Below are 27,954 nucleotides of genomic sequence, written 5' to 3' on the forward strand. Positions count from 1 at the left end.
GGGACAGGGAGTTGGGGGGGCGAGGATCTGGAGGAGCTGGGGAAGACATGGAGGTGGGGGAGTCAGGAGTTGGGGGAACTAGGCGAACAGGGAGTTAGGGGAGCTGGGGGGGCAAGGAGCTGTAGGAGCTGGGGTGGGACCCGGATCTGGGGGAGCCAGGAACTGGGGGGACAGGGAGTTGGGGATCTGGGGGGGACGAGGAGCCGGAGGAACTGGGGGGGGACATGCAACTGGGGGAGCCAGGAGCTGGAGGAACTGGGAGGACAGGAAGTTGGGGTAGCTGGGGGGGACAGGGAGCTGGGTGGGAGAGGAGCTGGGGGGGGTGAGGAGCTGGGAGAGCTGGGGATACTGGGTGGGCAGGGAGCTGAGGGGTGAGGATCTGGGGGAACTGAGCCGGGAGGGAACTGGCTGGGGGATCAGGGTGGAGCTAGGGGGATGGATGCCACTCAGCCCTAACGTTCCTGGACTAGGGCCTGGTGGAGAGAGAGGGAGAGTTGGAGAAGAGAAGGAGGAGGAAGAGAATAATAATTGTGATACTCGTTAAGAGCTTACTTTGTGCCAGCCACTGTACTAAGTGCTGGGATCGATACAAGCAAATTGGATTGGACATAGTCCCTGCTCCGCGTGGGGCTCACAGCCTATCCCCGTTTGACAGATGAGGGAACTGAGGCGTGGAGTAGTGAAGTGACTCGCCCATAGTCACACAGCGGACAAGTGGCCGAGTTGGCATTAGAACCCGTGATCTTCTGACTCCCGGGCCTGAGCTCTATCCACCAGGTCAAGCTCCTTCGCTAAAGACTGCACTCTTACCCACGGGCTCCCCGTTCCACCCCCACCCCCCATCTGGTTGTTGGCAGAGAATGTGTCTGTTATATTGTTGTTATATTATATCACAAGCATTCATTCATACATTCAATAGTATTTATTGAGCGCTTACTATGTGCAGAGCACTGTACTAAGCGCTTGGAATGTACAAATCGGCAACAGAGACAGCCCCTGCCCACTGATGGGTTTACAGTCTAATCTGGGGAGACAAACACAATAGCAATAAATAGAATCAAGGGGATGTACATCTCATTAAAACAATAGCAATGAATAGAATCAAGGTGATGTACATCTCATTAACAAAATAAATAGGGTAATAAAAATATATACAAATGAGCGGAAGAGCACAGTGCTGAGGGGAAGGGAGAGGAGGAGGAGCAGAGGGAAAGGGGTGGAGAAGGGGGCTTAGCTGAGGTGAAAGCACTTAGTACAGTGCTCTGCACACAGCATGCACTCAGTAAATACAACTGACTGATTGACTCCCCGAAGACTCACCTGGCCTGGAGGGGAAGGAGAGGAGGAGAGACATAGAGACACAAAGAGATCCTGGAAGTCAGAAGGACCTGAGTTCTAATCCCACCTCACTACTTGTCCGTTATGTCACCTCGAGCAAGTTACTTAACTTCTCTGTGCCTCAGTTACCTCATCTGGAAAATGGGGATTGACTATAAGCCTCATGGGGGACAGGGACTGTGTCCAACCTGGTTATTATTTATCTAGCCCAGTGCTTAGTGCCTGGCTCAAATTATTATTATTATTTTTATGGTATTTGTTAAGCACTTACTATGTACCAAGTACTGTTCTAAGCACTGGCGTAGATACAGAGTAATCAGGTTGTCCCACGTGGAGCTCACAGTTTTCATCCCCATTTTACAGATGAGGTAACTGAGGCACAGAGAAGTGAAGGGGCTTGCCAAAAGTCACATGGCAGACGAGTGGAGGATCCGGGATTACAACCCACATCCTCTGACCCCCTGCACTTTCCACTAAGCCAAGCTGCTTCTCATAGTAAGGGCTTAACAAATACCATTGAAAAACAGTAGAGAGACATGCAGACAGAGAGACAGACGCATACAAAGTGCTAGACAGAGCTCGAGCAGACGCTCAGAGCTGGAGTTGGCTGGAAAGTTTTGAGGATTATGAAGGCTCTCAGAGTGGGGAAGATTTTGCTTTGTTTTGGCTGCCAGTGTCTCAGCATACCAAGGCTGCAGGCACATGGATAGTCCTGCCCCGACTCTTATCAGTGTCTACCCGGAATGGCCCGCCTGGGGGTTCTCTGAGGACGTCCAAACCCCTGCCCCATCCCTCCTGGATTGCTAAAAAATAACTGCGCTCCGGTCGAAAAGTGACGTTCTCTCGCAGTCGGTCATGTCTAAGCTTGCCCGTGGGGCTGAAAGTTGAAACCCTGAAAGAACAAAGGTGGCAGCGGCCTGGGCAATGCGGTCCAGAGACCCCTCGCCCCTCCTGCAGTGTTCGGAGAGGTCGCCCGGGGCTGCTCGGAGCCTGGACTGTTTGCTTCCCTTTGCCCTTCCCACAACAAAGCAGCTGGCCCGGGTCAGCCCTGTCATTGCCCAGCTGGTGAAATCGAGTTTATGGTGTGGAAGGGATACAGCTGGACACGGTGAAGCCACGGTGTCATTCTGCAGAGTCAACTGGTCACTTTACAGAGAAAATTGCCTACCCATAGGTTACTTGTGTTCCCTGGCCAGGACTTGCCTTCCGTTTGCCCATTTTTTTCTGAATGGCATTTAAGTGTTTGCTAAATGCCAGGCACGGTACTGGAATAGATTCAAGCTAATCAATCAGATTGGACAGTCCATGCCCCACCTGGGAGCTCATAGTGTTATTCCCCAATTTACAGATGAGGTCACTGAGGCTCAGAGAAGTTAAGTAACTTGCCCATGGTCACACAGCAGACAAGTGGCAGAGTCAGAATTAGAACCCGAGTCCTCCTAACCCCCAGACCTGTAGTCTATTCAGTAGGACACGTTGCTTCATTTGATGCTGATGATCACGATGATAAATGTCCATTAAACACTATACTAATTTGTGCCGTTTAATTGCTGACTATACACTAAACACAGAGTACAGACAGGATAATCAGATCAGGCACAGTCCCTGTCCTACATGAGTCTCATAAGCCAAGAGCGGAGGAGGGAGTTCAGATATTGAATCCTCGATTTACAAATGAGAAAACTGAGGCCCAGATGAATTAAGTAACTTGCCCAAGATCACCCAGAAGGCAAGCTGCAGAGCCAACACTAGAACTCAGACTTTCTGACTCCCCACTGTACTGAATGCTGGGGTAATTATCCAAAAATCAAATAGCGCCTGTCCCATGGGAGACTCACAGATTGAGTGAGGGAGAGCATGTTTTACAGTTGAGATCACAGGCCCAGAGAGGTTAAATGACTTGCCCGACGTCTCACAACAAGCCTGGGGAAATGCTGGGACTAGACCCTCCATCTCCTGATTCCCAGATCCTTGCTCTTTGACCTAGGAATATGCTGCCCAGGTACATTCATTCATTCATTCAATAGTATTTATTGAGCACTTACTATGTGCAGGGCACTGTACTAAGCTCTTGGAATGTACAAATCGGTAACAGATAGAGACAGTCCCTGCCCTCTGACGGGTTTACAGTCTAATCGGGGGAGACGGACAGACAAGAACAATAGCAGTAAATAGGATCAAGGGGATGAACATCTCATTAAAACAATAGCAAATAAATAGAATCAAGGTGATGTACATCTCATTAGCAAAATAAATAGGGTAATGAAAATATATACAGTTGAGTGGACGAGTACAGTGCTGAGGGGATGGGATGGGAGAGGGGGAAGAGCAGAGGGAAAGGGGGGAAAAGAGGGCTTAGCTGAGGAGAGGTGAAGTGGGGGGTAGAGGGAGCAGAGGGAAAAGAGGAGAGGTACATCACACCGCATGGTTTGGCCCCCAGCCTGCTTAAATAAAAACCAAGTTGAATAGTGTCAGGAATAGCTTCTCTTCTGAGACTCTCCTAATTTTCTCTCACCTTCTCAATACCTCTATCGATATAGATTTAGAATGTTATATAAATATACAGATATATAGTTATGTGCAAATAAATATTCACATAACTGTATCTATCTATATATGTTTCTTTCAGACTACTACTAATAATCGCCATGTTTATTAAGCACTTACTATATGTTAGGCATTGTACTAATCGCCGGAGTAGATACAAGATAATCAGGTTGGACATAGTCTCTGACTCACAGAGGGCTCACAGTCTTCATCCCCCTTTTACAGCTGGGGTAACTGAGATACAGAGAAGTTAAGTGATTTGCTCAAGGTCACACAGCAGACAAGTGGCAAATCTGGGATCAGAACCCAAGTCCTTCTGACTCTCAGGCTCATGTTCTATCCACTATGCTATACTGCTTCTTTTTACTATTTGATAAATACTTGCATATATTATATTCACAGTTGTCTTTTGAAAAAAACAGACAGTACTTTCCTTAGTAGGAGACTGCCAGACAGCCATTTCCAATAATCAATTAATCATATATATTCATTCAATCACATTTATTGAGCGCTTGCAGTTTGCAGAACACTGTACTAAGCACTTGGAAAGTACAATTCAGCAACAAAGAGGGCCAATCCCTGCCCACAACAGGCTCACAGTGTAGAAGGGGGGAGACAGATATCAAAACAAATCAACAGGCATCACTATAAATAGAATTATAGATATATATATAATAATGTTGGTATTTGTTAAGCGCTTATTATGTGCCAAGCACTGTTCTAAGCGCTGGGGTAGACAAAGGGGAATCAGGTTGTCCCACGTGGGGCTCACAGTCTTAATCCCCATTTTACAGATGAGGTAACTGAGGCACCGAGAAGTTAAGTGACTTGCCCAAAGTCACACAGCTGACAAGTGGCCGAGCCGGGATTCGAACCCATCACCTCTGACTCCAAAGCCCGTGCTCTTTCCACTGAGCCACGCTGCTTCTCTACTGAGCCACGACATCCAAACAAGTAAACAGGCATTAATATGAAAAATAGAATTATAGATATGTACATATATACACAAGTACTATAGGGCAGGGTCGGGTGGTGAGTAGGGAGAGAGCAAAGGGAGCCAGTCGAGGTGATAGGTAGAGGAGGGGGAGCTGAGGAAAAAGCAGAGCTTAATTGAGCACTACTATGCAGAGCACTGTACTAAGCAATTGGGAGAGTGCAATGTAAACAGAGTTGGTAGACTCGTGCCCTGCCCACAATGAGCTTACAGGCTAGACAGGGTGACAGACATTAATATAAATTAATTATGGGTATGTGCATAAGAGCTGTGGGGCTGAGGGAGAGATGAATAAAGGATACCATTCCAAGAGCAAGAGCAATGGAGAAGGGCATGGGAGAAGAGGAAGTGAGAGCCTAGTTGGGGTCGGCCTCTTGGAAGAGATGTCCCTTCATTAAGGCTTTGAAGGTGGGGAGAGTGATCATCTGTTGGATATGAATAGGGAGGGCGATCCAGGCCAGAGGAAGGACGTGGACGAGGGGGCGGCGGCAACATAGATGAGATTGAAGTACAGTGAGAAGGTTGGCATTAGAGGAGTGAAGTGTGTGAACTGGGTTGTAGTAGGAGAGCAGTGAGGTAAAATAGGAGGGGGAAAGGGGATTGAGTGGTTTAAAACCAATGGAAAAGAGTTTCTGTTTGATGGGCAATAAATGCAGGTTCTTGAGGAGTGGGGAAACATGGACTGAGAGTTTCTATAGAAAAATGATCCGGGCAGCAGAATAAAGTACGGACTGGAGTGGGGAGTGACAGGAGGCAGGAAGTCAGTGAGGAGGCCGATGCAGTAATCCAAGCAGCATAGGGTAAATCCTTGGATTCACTCTTCCAAGAGTTTAGTGCATTTCCCTGCACACAATAAACACTCAAAACATACCACCGATGGATTGTTTGATTATTGGCTTTCTTGGTTGCCCCACCCACGGGGGCTGAGGGGTCAGAACCCTTCTTCGTGGAGCTGTAGTTTGGATAATTTTTCCTTAGGTGAATTAATCAATCAATTGTATTTATTGAGTGCTTACTGTGTGCAGAACACTATTCCAAGCTCTTGGAAAAGTACAATTTGACAGAATTCAATCAGTCAATGGTATTTACTGAGCACTTTGTGCAGACAATTCTACCTAGGGCTTGGGGGAGTTCAGTGCAACATAATTAGCAGACAAGTCCTCTGCTTATAATGAGTTTACAGTCTGGAGGGGAAGACAGACATTAATAGAAGTTAATCATTTATAATTTATGTGCAGAGGCACATTACCTTATAAATTAACAAAAATTAGGATTAAATTGAAACTTCACACATGCAGTTGTGAAAATTTTTCATGGTTGAAATGCCTTTCTAGATCAACCACGTTCAGGAATAATCTCAGCCTTTTCCCCAGCATGAGGTATTCAGTCAATCATTGGTGTTTATTTGTTACCTTCTGTGAAAAGAACATTGCACAGAGAAGCAGCATGGCCTGGGAGTCAGAAGGTCCTGGGTTCTAATCCCAGCTCCACCACTTGTCTACTCTGTGACCTTGGACCAGTCACTTCGTTTCCCTGGGCCTCAGTTACCTCATCTATAAAATGCAGATTGAGACTGTCAGCCCCATGTGGGACAGTGCTTAATGCAGCTCCTGGCCTATAGTAAGTGCTTAACAAATACCTCATTGTTATTATTATTGTTATTATGCACCTGAAAGGGCACCTTAAAATTTGAAGACACATTCTCTGCCCTTAGAGTCAGGAAAAGTAGCACAAAATCCTATACAGGTAAAGGAGTAAATCTGGGGGGAACCAGTTCCTCTAGACTGTAGGCTCGTTGTGGGCAAGGAATGTGTCTGTTTATTGTTGTCCTGTACTCTCCCAACTGCTTAATACCGTTCTCTCACAATAAAAGCTCAATAAATTTGATCAAATGAATGAATGCTCCTGCTTCCGGGGTCACGATGCCGCTGCTCCAAGGACGAAGCTGGGCCGAGACTCCTTTATTTCGCTCACCCAAGCGGGAGGGATGGCGAGATGGTGAGAGGAGGTCGATGTGATGTGACGGAGACGCCGAAGTGCATTTGCTCACCCGTGGTCCCTTGGCTACTCTCTAGTTGCACCCTGTGCTGCTCGAAACCAATTAAAGAGGCTTGGGAGAGGCTGGCGGGAGGGAAGAGAGTGGAGGGGCAGCGAGCTGGAGGCTACAAGGCAAATCGATGGATGCTCGTTTCCCTCCCCTCAGCCCTCCACAACCCGCTGCTTCCTGACATCAGCCAATTGGGGCTTTTCACGTGTGATAAAAGGTTGTGGGCGATGGGAAAGGAGAGAAAGAGGGAAAAGAGAATGGGAAGAAAAGGGGAAGGAGGGAAAGAAGATGGGACGGAAGGGAAGGGAGCCAAAAGAGAAGCAAAGCGGCGTGGCTTAGTGGAAACGGCACAGGCTTGGGAGGCAGAGGATGTGTGTTCTAATCCCGGCTCTGCCACCTATCTGATGTGTGACCTTGGGCAAGTCGCTTAACTTCTCGGTGCCTCAGTTACCTCATCTGTAAAATGGGGATTAAGACCGTGAGCCCCAGGCGGGACAACCTGATTACCTTGTCACTACCCCAGCGCTTAGAACAGTGCTTGGCACAGAGTGCTTAACAAATGCCATAATAATAATAATTATTATTATTATATGGGAAGGGACAGGACCCGTATATTCAACCTGTCACCAAGTCTTGTTGGTTCAACCTTCACATCACTAAAATCCTCCCTTTCCTCTCCATCCAAAAGACTACTATGCTGATCTAAGTCCTTATCCTATCCCACCTTGAGTCAGCCTTCTCACTGATCTCTTTGCCTCCTCTAACCCCTCTCCAGTTCATCCTCTGCTGCCTGAATGATTTTCTCAAAAAATGGTCATTCCATGTCTCCCCACTCCTTTAGAGCCTCTAGTGATGGCCCACCCACCTCTGCATCAGACAGAAACTCCTTACCATGTACATCAAACCTGTAAGCTCTTTGTGGCGGGGAATATGTCTGTTTAATAATAATGTTGGTATTTGTTAAGTGCTTACTATGTGCGGAGCACTGTTCTAAATGGTGGGGTAGATACAGGGTAATCAGGTTGTCCCACGTGAGGCTCACGGTCTTAATCCCCATTTTATGGATGAGAGAACTGAGGCCCATAGAAGTGAAGTGACTTGCTCAAAGTCACACAGCTGAGAAGTGGTGGAGCCAGAATTAGAACCCATGACCTCTGACTCCCAAGCCTGAGCTCTTTCCACTGAGCCACATTGTTTGTTGTTGTATTCTCTCAAGTGCTTAGTACAGTGCTCTGCACACAGTAAGGGTTCAATGAATATGATTAATGAATGAATGAGTGAAAGTATTTAATCAGCTCTCCCTCTCCTACCTTACCTCACTGATTTCCTACTTCAGCCCAATTCACACACTTTGCTCCTCTAGCACCAGCTTGCTCACTGTGCCGTGATATCATCTATTTCACCTCTGACCCCTTTCCCACATCCTTCCCCTGGCCTGCAAATAACCCCCCAGCCCCCTCGCACCTTCATAAGCACCAGATAATTGCTATCCCCACCTTCAAAGCCTTAAAAAGGGCACATCTCCTCCAAGAGGCCTTCCCTAATTGGGCCTTCTTTTCCCCAGCTCTCTCTCTCTTCTGTCATCTGTGCATTTTAAGATCTTTTCTTTGAGCACTTGATATTCAACCCACTCAGCCCCAGGGTACTTTTGTTCCTATCTATAAATCGTTCATCGTAAAGTATTCATTTATATTAATGACTGTTTCCCCACCTAGACTAAGCTCCTTGTGGGCAGAGAATGTGTCTACCAACTCTGCTGTATTGTACTCTCCCAAGCGCTTAATACAGAGCTCTGCAAACAGTAAGTGCTCAATAACTACCATTGATTGAGAAATGGGGGAAGGAGGGAGAGGGGAAGGGACAGACAAGAGAAAGGGAGGGAAAGGGGGGAAGGAGGGAAATGAGAAGGAGAGAAAGGAGTTTTGATTTGGTGGTGGAGTTTTCCTCTGAGTAGGAAAACCTCACAAGGGATGAGACTGCAGTCCCCTACCCTGGGAAATCCCCTTTAAAAGTCCACTGTGCCGCAGCGTGGGGCACAGGCGCTACCTCTGGCTAGTAGTGGCTCCTTTTTAAAGGCTTATTATGTGCCAGAAACTGTTCTAAACTCTGGAGTAGATACAACTGATCAGTTTGGACACAGCTCCTGTTCCACATGGGGCTCACAGCCTTAATGTCCATTTTACAGTTGAGGTAACTGAAGCACAGAGAAGTGAAATGATTGCTCAAGGTCACACAGCAGACATGTGTCCTAGTCTGGATTAGAACTCAAGTCTTCGGGTCTCCCAGCACTAGGCCACACTAATTCTCAATTCTTCACAGGCTGCAGGAAGCTGCTGCCCTTCACCGATGAAGTATCTGGGGTGACCCAGATTGACTCCTCTACGTTGGGGCAGCCCCTCCCGCCTCTATACCAAAAGAGAAGAGTCGATTTATTGGGCATAAAACGTCTCATTTAAGTACTTAGGATAGGCTGACATCTTCTTTCCAGATACAAACCAACATTCCGATCGCTCGGACATTAATCAAATACTCTGGGTTAATTCCTTTGTCAACATGTTCCGCAGCATCCTCGACCAGGCGTTAAATGCCCTGATGCAGAGCGACAGCTTTCTGGAAGAGGGCGGGAGGGGCGTAGGGAAGTGCAGGGAGACACGGCCAAGGGTGGGGGCTGCTGATCTGGGCCCAGACCTGCCCCGTTCCTTCACCTGCTCGGCCCAGATTGATACAAGAATGGAAAGAGCATGAGCTTGGGAGTCAGAGGTCACGGGTTCTTATCCCAACTCTTCCACTTATCAACTGTGTGACTTTGGGCAAGTCACTTGACTTCTCTGTGCCTCAGTTACCTCATCTGTAAAATGGGGATTAGGACTGTGAGCCCCTCATGGGGCAACCTGATTACCCTGTATCTACCCCAGCACTTAGAACAGTACTCTGTCCATAGTAAGCGTTTAAGAAATACCAACATTATTATTTATTATTTATATATTTCCCCCAGTACTTAGAACAGTGCTTGGCACTTAATAAATACCATTATTATTATTATTATTACAATACAAGGCAGTTAGGTCCCAAGTGGGGCTCTCCGTCTTAATCTCCATTTTACAGATGAAGTAACTGAGGCACAGAGAAGTTAAGTGGATTGCCCAAGTTCACACAATAGACAATAGGGGTCCGGGTGAAGAAAGGATTCCCAGTGCCACAGAACTCTGGAATTGCACTCAGTACAGTGCTTTGCATAGTAAGCGCTCAGTATAATTGAATGAATGGTGGCTGGGCCCAGAGCCCCACCCTCTTAGGGGTTGGGTGGAGAAGATGGTGGCCGGCTGTGAAGTCACGAACAACTAACATCCCCTTGGTGCTCTTCGTCTGGGCTGCGGCTCTGTGGTTAATAAATAATAAGAACAATAACAATCGTGCTATTTTTTTAAGCAATTACGAGGGGCCAAACGCTGAGGTGGAGACAAGCTCGACTGTAGGCTACATATCCCTACATTCTGTATATTATCCTCCTCTAGACTGTGAGCTCGTTATGGGCAGGGGATGTGTCTATTTTTATATCGTACTCTCCCAAGTGCTTAGTACAGTGCTATGCATCGGTAAGGGCTCAGTAAATACAATTGAACGAATAATCATGTTGGACACAGGCCCTTTCGCTCATCCTGCTGCCTTCCAACCCTGCTCTCCATGGCGTTTCCTAGATGGAAGCGGAATGGACGGTTGAAGGTAAACCCAATGAACCACGCACTTAAGACGGACAGTTCCAATCCCCCAGATCCAAGCTCCCTTTCCGTCTTTTCGTTACTAACGAAAAAAGCAGGATGACCTTTGCGCTGGGCTCTGTTCCCCGTCTTATCTTCTGTCGTTGAATCATGTCCGACTCATAGAGATACCACGGACACATCTCTCTCAGGATGCCCCACCTTCATTTGCAAACGTTCTTGTAGTGGATCCAGAGAGTTTTCTTGGGAAAAATACAGAAGTGGTTTACCACTGCCGCCTTCCACAGAGTCAACTTGAGTCTAGGCCCTCGACTCTCTCCCGTGCCGCTGCTGCCCAGCACGGGTGAGTTTTGACTTGTAGCAGCTTGCTTTCCACTCGCTAGCCACTGCCCAAGCTAAGAATGGAATGGACAAGCCTCTGCTTGGCTCGCCCTCCCTTAGTCGAGACCGGTAGAGGACTGGAAACTCTCCAGGTGTGACCCAGAGAGGTGCAGTTCCCCTTACGCACTTTGATACCCACACCTCCGCCAACCCCACAGTACTTCTGGACACATCATCCTATACTTTATTTAAACATCTGTCTTCTCCTCTAGAATATACGATCCTTGTGAGCAGAGATAGCTTAAATCTACTCTTTTGAATTGTACCCTCCCAAGCTCTTAGTGCAGTCCTCTGCCTACAGTAAGCCCTCAATAAATACCATTGATTGATTGATTGATTGATTAGTTCTGCCGCTTCATAAAACCATGGCCCGTCCAATGGGGAATAGTGTGAGCAGATCTGGTTGGCATTAAAGAGGAGAAAAGAGCTTTTCCTTACCCCAGGCGAAAGCGGAGTAGATAGAGCACGGGCCTGGGAGTCAGAAGATCATAGGTTCCAATCCCGGCTCCATCACGTGTCTGCTGTGTGACCTGTGCCTAAGTCACTTCGCTTCCCTGTGCCTCAGTTTCCTCATCTGTTAAATGGGGATTGAGATTGTGAGCCCCACGAGGGACAAGAACTGTGTTCAACCCGAATCGCTTATATCTACCCCAGCGCTTAGCACAGTGCCTGGAATAGAGTGCTTAACAGAGATCAGAATTATTATTAGAGGGAAAGGCTAGGGATGTTAAATGGCCCATCTACCCTAAACTTTACGATCGACTGCAAGGAGGGCAACCGTGACATGATAGTATTTAGTAAGCGCCCTCGGGGTGCAGCAATACATGGCACTAAGCCTTTGGGAAAGGACAACACCAAAGTGACCCATTCCCTGCCCACAAGGAGTTTACACGGGGGAATAACATAAAAATATTTACCGTTTCAGTGATCACATGACTCCTCCAAGCATCCTGTTGCCTCTGGGGGAGACAGAACACTCCGATAGAGAGGCCATTAGTTTGACAGAGGAATAACATTTTTTCCCACTAATGACCTAACTGATCTGTTTTGCTTTGCCTGGGTAGACACCGACGAGTTTATTTTTGGAGAGTGGGTGGCTGGAAGGCCGGGGAGGCGGCTGTGTATTCCGGAAAGACTTGGAGAGGTTGAAGGTCGAGGCCGGTGAGGAAATCATTCTTTCTTTGGATTTAGGATTTGGGGTTGCGAGGCGGGGGCCGCCCCGGGAAGGGCAGGACCACTTTGAAGAGGGAGTGTGCTCAGGGATTTAATGGTGCTGGACATTGTTCCCTAGGCTATAAGTCTTTAATTCCAAGCACTTTCCCCTCAGGGTATTTGATTTAAAAAAAAAAATCCTCATTTGAAATCTCTGGATGTTTCTGGGCCTTGGAAAGTTTGTGGAGAAGCGTTTGGATGGCCCAGGGGTAAGACTTCTATGGGAGCAGAAGTGGAGCCTTTTTTGGAGGGCTTTTTTGAGCTTGGGTTTGGGAGTCGTGAGGAAAGGGTGGATGAAACCCAGGATGCCCTAGGGTTCACTTAAATCGTTCAATCAATAATACTACTAATAATTATGGTATTTTTAAAGTGCTTACTATGTGCCAATCACTGTACTAAGCACTGGGGTGGAAACAAGCAAATCAGATTGGACACAGTCCCTGTCCCACATGGAGCTCACAGTCTCAATCCTCCTTTTACAGATGAGGAAACTGAGGCCCAGAGAAGTGAAGCAGTTTACCCAACGTCATACAACAGACAAGTGGCGGAGCCATTAGTATTTTTTGAGAACTTATTCTGTGCAGAGCACTGTACTAAGCTCTCGGAAGAGTACCATATGATCGATAGATACGGTCTCTGCCTTCAAGGATCTTACATTCTAGCAGGAGAGTTAGACTCTAAAATAAATTGTGGGCAGGGGGAAGCAATAAACAACCAGATGTGATCAAGGGCAGGAGAGTGTGTACCCAAATACTTAGATGGTGCAGAAGTGTTTGAGTGACAGCAAAATGAGCAGAGGTGAACAGGGTGGTGAGAGGAAAGATTAACCTGGGAAGACCTCCTGGAGGAGATGTCCTTTCAGAAGAGTTTTGAAGATGGGGAGAATAGTGGTTTACTGGATGTGAAGACCGAGGGAGGCTTGAACAGGAGGGAGAGGGGGAGGGAGATAGAGAGGGGAGAGGGTTGTAGCAGGGATTGTCTCTCATTATTGCTGCTTTGCACTTTCCAAGCGCTTAGTACAGTACTCTGCACACAGTAAGCGCTCAATAAATACGATCGAATGAATGAATGAATGAGACCGAGCTGCGGCAAATAACTTGGCTTAAGAAGAACAAAGTTTATGAACTGGGGAGTAATGGGAAAGGATCAAGAATAAGTAGTGGGAGGGAAAGCTGATCGTGTTTACTTGTATTTGTGTCCGTCTCCTCCCCCCTCTAGACTGAGAGCTCTTTGTGGGCAGGGATTGTCTCTGTTGCTGTATTCACTCAACTGTATTTGTTGAGCGCTTACCTTGTGCAGAGCACTATACTAAGCGCTTGGAATGAACAATTCGGCAACAGATAGAGATAAACCCGGCCCAACAATGGGCTCACAGTCTAAAAGGGGGGAGACAGACAGCAGAACAAAAGAAGGAGTCAGGCATCAATACCATCAAAATAAATAGAAGCGCTTGGAACAGTGCTTTGCACATAGTAAGCACTTAACAAATACCGTCATTATTAAAGATGCATGAATGAATAAGGCCGATGGGAATAGGCTTACTCCCCGTTCCCGCGCAGGATTTATGCCTCTGCATGTGTATATGAGTGCTTGCGTGTGTGTGTGTGTGTGTCTGTGTGTGTGTGGTCTGTGTGTGTCTGCGTGTGTGCATGTCTTGACTTTTATTGTGAGAAATCTCAAATTTAAAGTAGAAAACATTTTCCAAAAGCAGTACCCCAGAAGAAGTGGGGGGAATACCAAACTAGGGTGGTGCTGTAGGAAGGATTGCATGATCTGAGAAGCAAGGTCGCTTAGTGGCAAGAGCTGGGGCTTGGGAGTCAGAGGATGTGGGTTCTAATTCCCCCTCTGCCACTTGTCTGCTGTGTGACCTTGAACCAGTCACTTCACTTCTCTGAGCGTCAGTTCCCTCATCTGGAAAATAGGGATGAAAGACTGTGAGCCCCACGTGGGACAACCTGATTGCCCGGTAACTACCCCAGCTCCTAGAACAGTGCTTGGCACATAGTAAGCACTTTACAAATACCATTATTATTGTTGCTATTATTTTTATCTCTGCCCAGGAAATGATGAGAGGGGACCCAGCGGACCCAGAGGAGGGGGCAGAAGGGGCAGGACAGGGCAGGTGTCCTGGAGGAAGTGTGGAGGGAGGCAGGAGAGATGGAGACAATGGAGGGGAGGAGATGGAAAAACGAGAGAAAGGATGGAGGGAAGGGAAATAGGAATCGGGGAAAAAAAATTAGGAAAGGAGGTAGCTCAGGGGCAGGGGCAGGGGGCGACCCACCCCCAGAGACGGAATACGGCTTGGTGGAAAGAGCCTGGGCTTGGGAGTCAGAGATCGTGGGTTCTAATCCCGGCTCCTCCACTTGGCAGCTGGGTGACCTTGGGCGAGTCCCTTCACTCCTCTGTGCCTCAGATCCCTCATCTGGAAAATGGGGATGAAGCCTGTGAGCCCCACGTGGGACAACAGGATGACCTCGTATCACCCCCAGGGCTTAGAACAGTGCAAGGCATCTAGTAAGCGTTAAAGAAATACCAACTTCATCATTCTTAGTATACGGGGGGCCCTTCATTCGATCGTATTTATTGAGCGCTTACTAGGTGCAGAACATTGTACTAAGCGCTTGGAATGGACAATTCGGCAACAGTTGGGACCAGAGGGGGGAAGCCGGCGGGAGGGGAGGGGGTCCCCAGTGTTCTGCTGTATCTTTCAACTAAAAATAATCAAACACCTCAGGGAGGCCGTAGCTTCAGCGCTTCGTCCAGTGCCTCAGCGGTTGGAGAAACAGCGCGGGTCAGTGTAAAGAGCCCGGGCTTGGGAGTCAGAGGTCATGAGTTCAAATTCGGCCTCAGCCGCTTGTCCTCTGTGTGACTTTGGGCAAACCACTTCACTTCTCTGGGCCTCGGTGACCTCATCTGTAAAATGGAGATGGAGACTGTGAGCCTCACGTGGGACAACCTGATGACCTCGTATCCCCCCACCCCGGGGCTTAGAACAGTGCTTGGTACATAGTAAGCTCTTAACAAATGGCATCATTATTATTACAGCGCCTGGCACGTAGTAGGCGCCGAACGTTAGGGTTGTTGTTGTTGTTACAATGCAAAGGAGGAAGGGGGGGAGAATGAGGATGGGGTGGTACCGGGGGAGAAGATGGATAGGAGGTCGGCGGGGGGTGGGAGGGGGAGGCGGGGAAGAGGGAGGAGGAGGGGGGGAGGGAGGAGGGGGAGAGGGAGGAGGGGGAGGAGGGAAGAGGAGGGGGAGGAAGGGAGAAGGGAGGAGGAGGGGGAAGAGGAGGAGGGGGAGCAGGGAGGAGGAGGGGGAGGAAGATGAGCGGGAGGAGGGGGAGGAGGAGGAGGGGGAGGAGGGAAGAGGAGGGGGGAAGGGGAGGAGGAGGGAGGAGGGGGAAGAGGAGGAGGAGAAGGAGGAAGAGGAGGAGGAGGAGGGGGACGAGGAGGAGGAGGAGGGGGAGAAGGGGGAGCAGGAGGAGGGGGGGGAGGAGGGGGAGGAGGCGGAGAAGGGGGAGGCTCCCGTGTCTTTCCGGGACGCCCCACTCTGAGGGACACACTGTGCGGGGCAGGCCGGGGGGCGAGCCCCGCACCCGTTTTCCGGGCAGCCCGCCTCCCCGCCTCTCACCCTCAGCTACACGCTGCGGCCCCGACCCCGTCCTGGCTCCTGGCTCCCGGGTCCAGAAGACACAAAAAGACGTAAGAGACACCTCCTCCACGCCCCCGTGTCTCTCCCCATCTCTAGCTCTCTCCTTGTCTCCCATCTCTGTCTCTCCCCATCTCTCCCCGTGTCTCTCCCATCTCTGTCTTTCCCCGTGTCTTCCGTCGTCTCTTCCCGTCTCTCCCATCTCTCCGTGTCTCTCCCTCCATCTCTCCTATCTCTCTCTCCATCTCTCCTATCTCTCTCTCTCCATCTCTCCCCGTCTCTCCCCTCTCTCACCATCTCTCTCCCTGTCTCTCTCCATCTCTCCCCGTCTCTCCCCTCTCTCACCATCTCTCTCCCTGTCTCTCTCCATCTCTCCCCGTCTCTCCCCTCTCTCCCCATCTCTAGCTCTCTCCTTGTCTCCCATCTCTGTCTCTCCCCATCTCTCCCCGTGTCTCTCCCATCTCTGTCTTTCCCCGTGTCTTCCGTCGTCTCTTCCCGTCTCTCCCATCTCTCCGTGTCTCTCCCTCCATCTCTCCTATCTCTCTCTCCATCTCTCCTATCTCTCTCTCTCCATCTCTCCCCGTCTCTCCCCTCTCTCACCATCTCTCTCCCTGTCTCTCTCCATCTCTCCCCGTCTCTCCCCTCTCTCACCATCTCTCTCCCTGTCTCTCTCCATCTCTCCCCGTCTCTCCCCTCTCTCACCATCTCCCTCCCTGTCTCTCTCCATCTCTCCCCGTCTCTGCCCCTCTCTCCCCGTGTCTCTCCCCCCCCCCCCGGGTCCTTCTCTTGCCCCTCCCCCGGGCTCCGCACGGGTCCGGCCCGCACGGGATTATTACGGGATCTGTTAAGCGCTTACTCTGTGCCAAACACTGTTCTAAGCAGTGCGGTAGGTACGAGATAATTATTATTATCACGGTATTTGTTAAGAGCCTGCTCTGTGCCAAGCACTGTTCTAAACACTGGGGTAGATACAGAGTTATTATTATTATGGTATTTGTTAAGCACTTTTAACGAGCCAAGCACCGTTCTAAGCGCTGGGGTGGATACAAGGTCTTCAGGTCGCCCCACGTGGGTCTCACAGTCTTCTTCCCCATTTTAATAATAATAATAATAATAATGTTGGTATTTGTTAAGCGCTTACTATGTGCAGAGCACTGTTCTAAGCGCTGGGGTAGATACAGGGGAATCAGGTTGTCCCACGTGAGGCTCATAGTTAATCCCCATTTTACAGATGAGGTAACTGAGGCACAGAGAAGTTAAGTGACTTGCCCACAGTATCACCGCTGACAAGTGGCAGAGCCGGGAGTCGAACCCATGACCTCTCACTGCGAAGCCCAGGCTCTTTCCACTACTGAGGCCCAGAGAAGTGTAGTGACTTGCTCAAGGTCACACAGCAGGCAGGTGGTGGAGCCAGGTTTAGAACCCACGGCCTCTGACTCCCCAGCCCGGGCTCTTTCCACCGAGCCACGTTGTTTCCTATCGACTCCGGGGCTACAGTGACCGGCACACAGTAGGCAATTAACAAATACCACATTTATTTTTATTATTGTTATTATTATTATCCTGCACCGCTGGATGTGCCCCTCTTTCCCCACAGGACAGACAAATACTCAGAGCACAAGCTAAGGATGGGCAGTGCCTTATTCGCGCCTTTTGGAATGGGGGTAAAGCCAGCCTCTTCATGGAGTTCTCAGCGCTTAGAACAGTCCTTGGTATGTAGGAAGCACTTAACGAACACCATAATTATTATTATTACCATTGCCTATGTTCCTCTTTTTCCCCTTTCCTCCCCTGCCCTCTCCTCTCCTCTGCTCCCCTGCCCAACCTCACATCTCCTTCTCTTTCCTTGCCTCCTCTTCACTCAGTCCTCTCCTCTCCTTTAATAATTATGGTATTTGTTAAGCACTTACTATGTGCCAAGCACTGTTCTAAGCGCTGGAGTAGTGCAAGTTAACCAGGGTGAACACAGTCGCTGTCCTACTCAGCGACTCACGATCTTAATCCCCATTTTTTACAGATGAGGGAACTGAGGCCCGGGGGATAATAATAATGATGATGATGGCACTTGTTAAATGCTTACTATGTGCCAAGCACTGTTCTAAGAGCTGGCGGGGGGGCGGTGAGGGTACAAGGCAATCAGATTGTCCCATGTGGGGCTCACAGTCTTCATCCCCATTTTACAGATGAGGGAACTGAAGCACAGAGAAGTGAAGTGATTTGCCCAAGGTCACAGCAGACATATGGCAGATGATGATGATGATGGTATTTGTTAAGCACTTACTATGTGACAAGCACTGTTCTAAGTGCTGGGGTAGATACAAGCTAATCAGGTTGTGCCACGTGGGGGGGTCACAGTCTTCCTCCCCATTTTACAGATGAGGGAACTGAGGCACAGAGAAGTGAAGTGACTTGCCCAAAGTCACACAGCTGACAAGTGACAGAGCCGGGATTAGAACGCACGACCTTCTGAGTCCCAGGCCTGTGCTCTAGTGAATACACCATGCTCTCCTTTGCCCTGTCGCCTTCCCTGCCCTCTCCTGTCTCCCCATCCCACCCTTCACTCAATTGTATTTATTTATCAATAGTAATAATAATAATAATTGTGGTATTTGTTAAGCGCTTACTATGTGCCAAGAACTGTACTAGAGGCTGGGGTAGATACAAGCAAATCGAGTTGGACATAGTGCCTGTCCCACATGGGGCTCACAGCCTCAATCCCCATTTTGTAGATGAGGGAACTGAGTGACTTGCCCCGGGTCACACAGCAGACAAGTGGCAGAGGCAGAAGTAAAACCCATGATCTTCTGACTTCCAGGCCAGTGCTCTATCCACTCCACCATGGTGCTTATTGAATGTTTACTGTGTGCAGAGCACTGTGCTAAGCGCTTGGGAGAGACAGACAGATTCCCTGCCCACAGCGAGCTCACAGTCTAGAGGGGGAGACAGACATTAATAGAAATAAATAAATTATCGATCTGGACATATGCCCTCTCTCCTCACGTCCCCTGCTCTCTCCCCTCCCTTGTCCTCTTGACTCTCTTCTCCAGCCTTTCCCTGCCCTTTTGGCTCCCCTCCTCTTCCTCCTCCTCCCCAGCTGGGAACAGTTATCCGGAGAAGATGGCCAGCAGAAGGACGGGAAGGACAACTTCGAGCTCCGTGTCCGGGTCTTCACCCTATCCCCCAATCCCGACCCCTGACCCCCAGCAGGTCACAGCTGCTGCAGGCCACAGCCTTGCTCAGGGTTGTGGGTGGAGGGCGCGGGTCCTGAGTGGCTATGCTGGTTGGGGGTAGGAGAGTTGGGGCTGGGGGCAGGAGCTTTGAAGAGGGAACCTTGTTTTGTTTTGCTTTGCTGTCCGTCTCCCCCGTTTAGACTGTGAGCCCGTTATTGGGCAGGGATTGTCTCTATCTGTTGCCGAATTGTACATTCCAAGCGCTTAGTACAGTGCTCTGCACATAGTAAGCGCTCAATAAATATGATTGAATGAATGAATGAACAGGAGCACACTGGGGTGGGAGCAGGAGCACTGGGGTGGAGGTGGCGTCGGCCACCTGGAGTCCTAGCTGGTCGCGGAGGTCTGAAGGAAGGGGAGTGAAGTGTTTCTTTAAAACCTTCCATCACCTTGCCCCCTCCTAACTCACCTCGCTGTTTTAGACTGTAAGCCCGTCAGAGGGCAGGGACTGTCTCTGTTACCGATTTGTACCTTCCAAGTGCTTAGTACAGTGCTCTGCACATAGTAAGCGCTCAATAAATACTATTGAATGAATGAATGTTCTCCTACTCCAACCCAGCCCGTACACTTTGCTACTCTAGTGCTCACCTTCTCACTGTACCTCCATGTCGTCTACTTCTCTGCCGACCTCTCGCCCGCAACCTACCTCTGGCCTGGAACACCCTCTCTCCTCATATCAGATGGATAAATGCTCTCCCAACCTTCAAAGCCTTATTGAAGACACACCTCCTCCAGGAAGCCTTTTCTGACTGAGCCCTCGTCTCCTCTTCTCACACTCCCTTCTGTGCCACTCATACTTGCTCCTTCATTCATCCTCCCTCCCTTCCCCACACCACATATAGATATATGTGTATATATCTGTCATTTATTTATTTGCTTATCTGTGTCTTCTGATAAAGGGATGTCTTCTCCCCCTCTAGATTGTGTGCTCAATGTGGGTAGGGAATGTGCCTGCTGTTATACTGTACTTTCCCAAGCGCTCAGTACAGCGCTTTGCCTGGTGTAGTGGAGAGACCACGGGCCTGGAAGTGGGGAAGGTCATGGATTCTAATTCCAGTTCCGCCTCTCGTCTGCCATGTGACCTTGGGCAAGTAACTTCACTTCTCTGGGCCTCAGTTACCTCATCTGGAAAATGGAGATGGAGACTGTGAGCCCTATATGGGCCGGGGACTGCATCCGTTTCGATTTGCTTGTGTCCACCCTAGCGCTTACCTCAGTGCCTGGCACATAGTGAAGTGCTTAATACCATCATTATTACTATTGCACACAGTAAGTGCTCAATAAATACGATTGAATGAATGATTGAATGGGAGAGGGAGGAGGCAGGTTCAAGGAAGCTGGGGTTGCTGCCCGTCGGGTAGAGCCAGCCATGAGCTCAGAGCAGGGGCAGGGGGTAATGGTGGGGGTTGGTCTCGATTCCCTCCCCATATCTACCAGGGCAGGGCTGGGACTCCGGTGGCCAGAGAGGGCTTCGGATAGTGGGGAGAAAGCAAACAGGTCCTCCATGCTGTGCTCCCCCTTCTCTCATTCTCTCATGCAGTACTATTTGCAGAGCACTGTACTAAGCGCTTGGAATGTACGATTGGGCAACAAATAGAGACAGTCCCTGCCCAGTGACAGGCTCACAATCTAAACAGGGGAGACAGTAAAGCAAAACAGAGCAAAACAAAAACACGACAACTTTATTAAGATAAACAGAATCCAGGAGATATACACCTCATTAACAAAGAGGATATTAATGATATGTACAAATGAGCACAGTGCTGAGAGGAGGGGAAGGGGGAAGAGCAGAGGGTGGGGGAGGAGGGGAGAGGAGGGTGAGCAGAGGAAAAAAGGGGGAGCTCAGTCTGGGAAGGCCTCCTGGAGGAGGTGAGCTCTCAGTAGGGCTTTGAAGAGGGGAAGAGATTCTCCCTCTGCTTCCCCCTGTTCTCCCCTTGTCCTTCCCTCCGTACTTCCCCCCCATTCTCTCCAACTTCTTCTCCACCCCCAGGGTCCACAAGCAGAGTCTTGTTAGCCCCCCAAACCCACTAAGTTCAAGGAATGGACTCGTTCCAGGAACGGCTGCTCTATACGGTCTTTGGAAAGGTGTAATTACAATGTTGGTATTTGTTAAGGTCTTAATAATAATAATAATGTTGGTATTTGTTAAGCGCTTACTATGTGCCGAGCACTGTTCTAAGCGCTGGGGTAGACACAGGGGAATCAGGTTGTCCCACGTAGGGCTCACAGTCTTCATCCCATTTTACAGATGAGGGAACTGAGGCCCAGAGAAGTGAAGTGACTTGCCCACAGTCACACAGCTGACAAGTGGCAGGGCCAGGATTCGAACCCATGACCTCTGACTCCCAAGTCCGGGCTCTTTCCACTGAGCCACGCTTGCTCTTCCTTTGTGCCAAGCACCGTTCTAAGCGCTGGGGGAGATACAAGGTAATCAGGTTGTCCCACATGGGGTTCACAGTCTTAATCCACATTTTACAGATGAGGAACTGAATCACAGAGAAGTGAAGTGTCTTGCCCAAAGTCACACAGCTGTCAAGTGGCGGATCCCGGATTAGAACCCACGACCTCTGACTCCTAAGTCCATGCTCTTTCCACTGAGCCACACTTTTGTCCCTGCTACTCTCCACACCCAGACCCACCCCTCTGCTAGAAGGATTTTGGAAACATTTTTATGTTCAAATGGTCTGTTTCGAAGAATAGCATATTCTCCAGCTCTCTGTGTCTGTGTTCTGGACTACTTTGACTCTCTCTCTCTCTTCCTCTCTTTCTTCACCCCCATTCCCCCTCTTCCCAACTTGTCCACTCTGCCTAAATATCGGTTAGCAGTCATCAGTGTCTGGTTGGTTGTTCTGTTCGTACATTACTTGAATTGTTCAGCGTATTAATTGGTGAAGAGCAGGGAGTAACTGATTTTAGAGTATTGCAAAAGGGAATCCTTATTCTTTTCTTTATTATCCAGTCAACTTAAAGAAGGACCATAGGCAATTGGCAGAACATTGGAAAATAGAATATTTAGGAAAACACTGGCCACACAATCTTCTCTATGGTGACTGGCAGCTTTTGTAAAAGTCGATAAAAAGTGGTTGATTCTGCATACAGAGCCTTTTTGTGTGTCTCCATAATGGTGACTTTGACACTTGTCAGAGCTGAAAATGATGATTTCAGAAATCGTAGCAAAGAGTAAGCTGATTAAAATATTAGTAAACACAGCACTTACCAATTAGACTCATTGTGATTATGTGAGGGTGAATAGTATATAATAAATATTTTAGAACAAATGCATTAGTACTGGTGTAGAAATAAGAATGAAAAGTAAATTGAATGAGCATTGAAATTGTCTATTGATTTTTTTCATACATTTCATTAGAGAAAACAAAATTACTGATTTTATTTTTTCACACCATTAATCAATGAATGATATTTATTGAGTGCTTACAGTGTGAAGGGCACTTTACTAAGTACTTGGGAGAATACTATACGATGGAGTAGGTAGACATGATTCCTGCCCGCAAGGAGCTTACAGTATAGCGGGGTGACAGGACCAAGTGCTCCAAAATTTTAAATAATCATTATGAAAGGAGTTTTCACAAACCATGAATCATTCAATGTTATTTCCAATCTATGCCATTTCTTGAGCATTTAGCGGGTGCAGAGCACTGGACTAAACACTTGAAGTTTGAAATGTAATCAGTCTCCTAACATGGAAGTTGTGCTCACCTCAATGCAACTGAACAGGGTGGGATGCAGGAGGAGAATAAACGACAGCAGGATATCCAGACTGACGTGTGGTGAGCTGAAATTGGGAAAACAAGAGCCAGGAGGGCAGAAGAAACATTTTAAGGAGACAGTAAAACAAAATGTCAGACACTGTTGCATCCCACTTGAAAACCGAGTCAGTTGCTGAAGATAGAGCACGTAGAATACTGCTATCAAGAAAGGAATGCCTCTTTTTGAGCAAAATCTTCAAAAGGAATAAGAATAAAGGAGGCAAAAGAAAAAAACGAGCCAGGCCTCTCAAACCTAAAGCAAAATAATTCAAAGAGACAGTCTCTAAGTGTGCACATTGTGTCACGGACTGTTGCCTCTGCACTGGCCTTTTAGGTACTCTCAAGAGTGAATTTCACTGTTCCTGGACTTTTCTTTGAATATGAAGGATGATTATTTATGTAAGATTTAACACTACCTCACAGAATCATAAGAAATTAGTCTACTAATTTCTACTATGAGTTGAAAAATGGTCCACAGGATATTTTGAAAATAGCACTTATTTACATGTTATCTGTCTCCTCCTCTGGACAGTAAGGTCCCTGTGGGCAGGGAACATGTCTACCAACTTCATTATATTGTACTCTCACTAGTGCTTAGTACAGTGCCCTGTACTCACTAAGCACTCAATAAATACAAATGAATCATTGATTTTCAAATCCTATAATGAGATTATTTGAATTTCTTTACTGTAGTGTTTTTGGTTCACTGAAATTATTTATAGGTATCTAACTGTTCAAGGTTTAACATGGAGGAAAGCCAAACCCTAATCATAGCACCCACAACAGTATTTATATAATCTTCGTGTTGTAAAATAAGTGTTTTAAATGGGGTTAAAGCTGTTCAGAGACAACTTTTCAAAGAGATGTGCTTACACAGAGGTTGAAGAAATCACAGTTTTGTGTGGGGGATTTACACTGATTTTGTTTTACAGGCAGGCTGCTTTTTTCTATATAGTTTATTTTAATTTTAGTTTCACTATGACCCAAAGGGAGCGTGATTCCGATGAAATAAGGTCTTGAAATAAGTTAGATCAAATGTTTCACGTTTTCCCATGAAATTACTCTCCTAGCAAATCAAGAGTCAGGAATCTTGACAGTTAAAGGATGAAACACAATCAATCATATGTATTGAGCACTTTCTGTGTACAGGGCACTGTACAAAGCACTTGGGAGAGTGCAGTATAACAGAGTTGATAGGCAAGTTGCTTGTCCTGGTCAAATGAGAAACATTACCCTTCCAAACTGTTGCACTCTTTTTCACTGTTTCCCTGCTCTTGAAAATATTTTTGCTTTCTTTTTGGGAAATGCAGTGTGGCCTAGTGAAAGAGCACAGGCCTGGGAATCAGATGACCTGGGTTCTAATCCCATTCTGCCCCATACTTGCTCTGTGACTTTGGGTAAATCACTTAGTTTCTCTGGGCCCCAGTTTCCTGTTCTGCAAAATGAGGATTCAATATCCATTCTCCCTCCTACTTATAATGTGACACTGTCTGGGACCTTGTATTTACTCCACAGTGCTTAGTACAGTTTTGGGCATAGTGAAGTGCTGAACAGATGCCACAGTTCTTAATGTTTTTTGGGCTAGGTCTAAAGAGGCAGAGTGCAGGGGAGAGTTTGCCAAATTAGGTCTAAAAATCTTGTTTTAGAGGGAGATGTGTGATCTGATAGCCTCGATTGGTCAAGGTCTCCAGAAGATTGCTCAACTCTTCACATCACTTTGCCCTTGTGGATGTTGCCATCTATGGTGGCTACAACAGACAAGAGTATTTTTTTCCAAATGGACACTTCCTTAGAAGGCTCCATTTTTGTCACCATCCTATTTAGTGAAGCAGCGTGGCTCAGTGGAAAGAGCACGGGCTTTGGAGTCAGAGGTCATGAGTTTGAATCCCAGCTCTGCCACTTGTCAGCTGTGTGACTGTGGGCAAGTCACTTAACTTCTCTGTGCCTCAGTTACCTCATCTGTAAAATGGGGATTAAGACTGTGAGTCCCACGTGGGACATCCTGATTCCCCTGTGTCTACCCCAGCGCTTAGAACAGTGCTCGGCACATAGTAAGCGCTTAACAAATACAAATACCAACATTATTATTTAGTGCAAGCCAGAGGTTGAGCTTGTAACTAATGCAACCAGGGAGAAGGTCAGGTAGGTGGAAATGTTAGTTGAGATCCATCCAGTCAGTACCTGCCCACTAATCCCCTTCTGGCAACCCCTGCCCACAATGGGCTCACAGTCTAGCAAATGCCCCTTGATGAGCAGAGCAACAAGCAATACCTGCTCATGTTGCAAAATGCTCTGCAACCTCTGGGTTGTAGATAAGTAGTAGCAAGAAGGTTTAAGATCTCTGGGGTGTTAAATAGGATTAATAACCATTCTTTAAACCCACCCTGCCAGTCCTCTGCCATCAATCCCTTCCCACTAAATCCATCCTGCCAATCGCCTCCCACTATTCTCACAAACCATCCCTTTCCAGAAACTCTGATGTTTTCATGTTGACTTGATCGACAGCATTTACATCTTTTCCAATCTCCTATACCTGACCAACCCATCCTGCTGCCTACTTTGGTGGTTTTGGGGCAGAAAGGCCAGGTGGTGGGAAGGAGGTTGGAAAGATTTTCTAGCAGGTCAGAAACCTGAGCTTTAGAATGGGCTTCTTTCTGCTATAACAAGAAGTACTCACAAGGAGATAATGTCTCACGAATCTGCGGCTGTCTCCTAAAGCCACTATTCATAATTTCAATGCAAAACGGGGTTCAATTACAAGAACGAGAAAATCTAATTATTTATTCATTCAATTCATTCATTCTATTTACTGAGTGCTTACTGTGTGCAGAGCACTGTATTAAGCTCATGGAAAGTGGAATTCAGCAACAAAAAGAGACAATCCCTGCCCACAATGGGCTCACATTGTAGCAAATGTCCCTAGATGAGTAGAGGAACAAGCAATACCTGCTCATGTTGCAAAATGCTGTGCAACCTCTGGATTGTAGATAAGTAATTGCAGGGAGGTTTAAGATCTCTGAGCGGTTAAATAAGATTAATAATCATTCTTTAAGGATGATGAGGTCACATCCTGTAGAACCAAGAATGTTTGGGGTTTGGCTTCTGGCTCTCGATTTTAATCGAGGTAGTAGACGTGATCTCTATCCTTAAGGATTTTAAAATCCGTCTGGGAAGATAGACACTGGAATAATTTACAGATGGGGGAAGAAGGACAAGATGATATCAATCAGTGATATTTATTAAATGCTTACTGTGTGCAGAGCACTATACTAAGCACTTGGGAAAGTACAAGACAACAGAGTTGGTAGACTTAAACTCTTATATGTAAATGATGAGGTATGTAAATAAATGCTACAGAAGGCTGTGAGAAAACCAGTGTGTAGGTGGTCCTGAAGTGATTGCTAGTGACAGTTTCTCTATCTGTAAAATGGGGTTTAAATACCTGTTCACTCTCCTCTTTCCACTGTTAGCCCCAGGTGTGAAAGGGTCTGACTGATCCTCAATAGTTGGTACATAGCAAGTACTTAAATGCCAAAATTATTATTATTATTGTTACATGAGGAAGGGTTAAAAAGAAACTGGGTATGTCAACCCGGAGAAAATCAAGCAGAGGGAGTGATTTAGCGACTTCAAGGGTGTAATGAAGGCTGTCCTTCAGAATGTAATAATGTTGGTATTTGTTAAGCGCTTACTATGTGCAGAGCACTGTTCTAAGGGCTGGAGTAGACACAGGGGAATCAAGTTGTCCCACGTGGGGCTCACAGTCTTAATCCCCATTTTCCAGATGAGGTAACTGAGGCCCAGAGAAGTGAAGTGACTTGCCCACACACAGCTGACAAGTGGCAGAGCTGGGATTCGAACCCATGACCTCTGACTCCAAAGCCCGTGCTCTTTCCACTGAGCCACGCTGATAAACAGGTGCTTGCTATTTCTGCTGTGTGTACTAAGCGCTGGGGTGTATACAAGATAATTAGGCCAGACTCAGTCCCTTTCCCACCTGGAGCTCGCAGTGGAAGAGGAAGGGAGACTGGATATTGAATCCCCATTTTCAAATGGGTAAACTGAGGGACAGAGAAGTGAAGTCACCTGTCCAAGACCCCAAGGGTGGCAACTGACTGGGGTGGGGTTAGAACCCAGGTCTTCCAAGTCTTATGCTCTTCCCAGTAGACCATACTACTTCAATCCCTTAATCATCTTCATGGTTTTTCTAGTAATCTAGCAATGTCAAAATGACTAACCGGGCCTACCTTTATGTGCTGCAAATTAACAATAATAATAATAATAAATACCCAGTAATACTGAGCAGCATTCTGTAGTTTTAATGAGTACTTATTTTTCTCATGAGCGTGGCTCAGTGGAAAGAGCACGGGCTTGGGAGTCAGAGGTCCTGAGTTCGAATCCTGGCCCTGCCACTTGTCAGCTGAGTGACTGTGGGCAAGTCACTTAACTTCTCTGGGCCTCAGCTACCTCATCAGTAAAATGGGGATTAACTGCTAGCCTCACGTGGGACAACCTGATTACCGTGTATCTACCCCAGCGCTTAGAATAGTGCTCTGCACATAGTAAGCGCTTAACAAATACCAACATTATTATTATTACTTCTCAGGATCACTGCTGTTTGTTGTCTTTGACATAGAAGCTCTAAGTAGTACAGGTTTTAAACTAAGCTAGCCGAAGATAGAGGAAGAAAGGACAGCTTAGTAATCTACCAATGTCAAAATGACTAACCAGGCCTATCTTTATGTGTTGCAAATTAAAAATAATAAAAATTAAAAAAAACAATAATAATAAGCAGCGTTCTTTAGTTTTAATGAGTGCTTATTTTTCTCATGAGCATTTACTTCTCAGGATCACTGCTCTTTGTTGTCTTTGACATAGAAGCTCTAAGTCGTACAGGTTTTAAACCAAGCTAGCCGAATATAGCAAGAGGAAGAAAGGAAGGCATTATCACTCTGCTGCAATTACTAGCTTTAATACTGTAAAACACTCAAGGGAAGCAAGGAGCTTCCTTAACAATTCCTGTCAACTGCTTTGTCCTGGAGGCCCACTGTGTGATTTTTACAAATGAAG

General features: G+C 47.4%; 1 protein-coding gene across 1 annotated transcript in view; it reads left to right on the plus strand.

The window, feature by feature from the left end:
* The first annotated feature begins 15,774 nt into the window (after positions 1 to 15,774).
* The window catches only part of ZNF488 (zinc finger protein 488), a 34,579-nt gene continuing 22,399 nt past the window's right edge, over positions 15,775 to 27,954 (plus strand). Inside the window, exon 1 of the mRNA XM_029060856.2 lies at positions 15,775 to 15,940. The gene's annotated coding sequence lies outside the window, so the exon portion shown is untranslated. The remainder of the gene's footprint in view (positions 15,941 to 27,954) is intronic.

This window comes from Ornithorhynchus anatinus, chromosome 3 (assembly GCF_004115215.2).
Source record: "Ornithorhynchus anatinus isolate Pmale09 chromosome 3, mOrnAna1.pri.v4, whole genome shotgun sequence".
Taxonomy (NCBI): Eukaryota; Metazoa; Chordata; class Mammalia; order Monotremata; family Ornithorhynchidae; genus Ornithorhynchus; species Ornithorhynchus anatinus.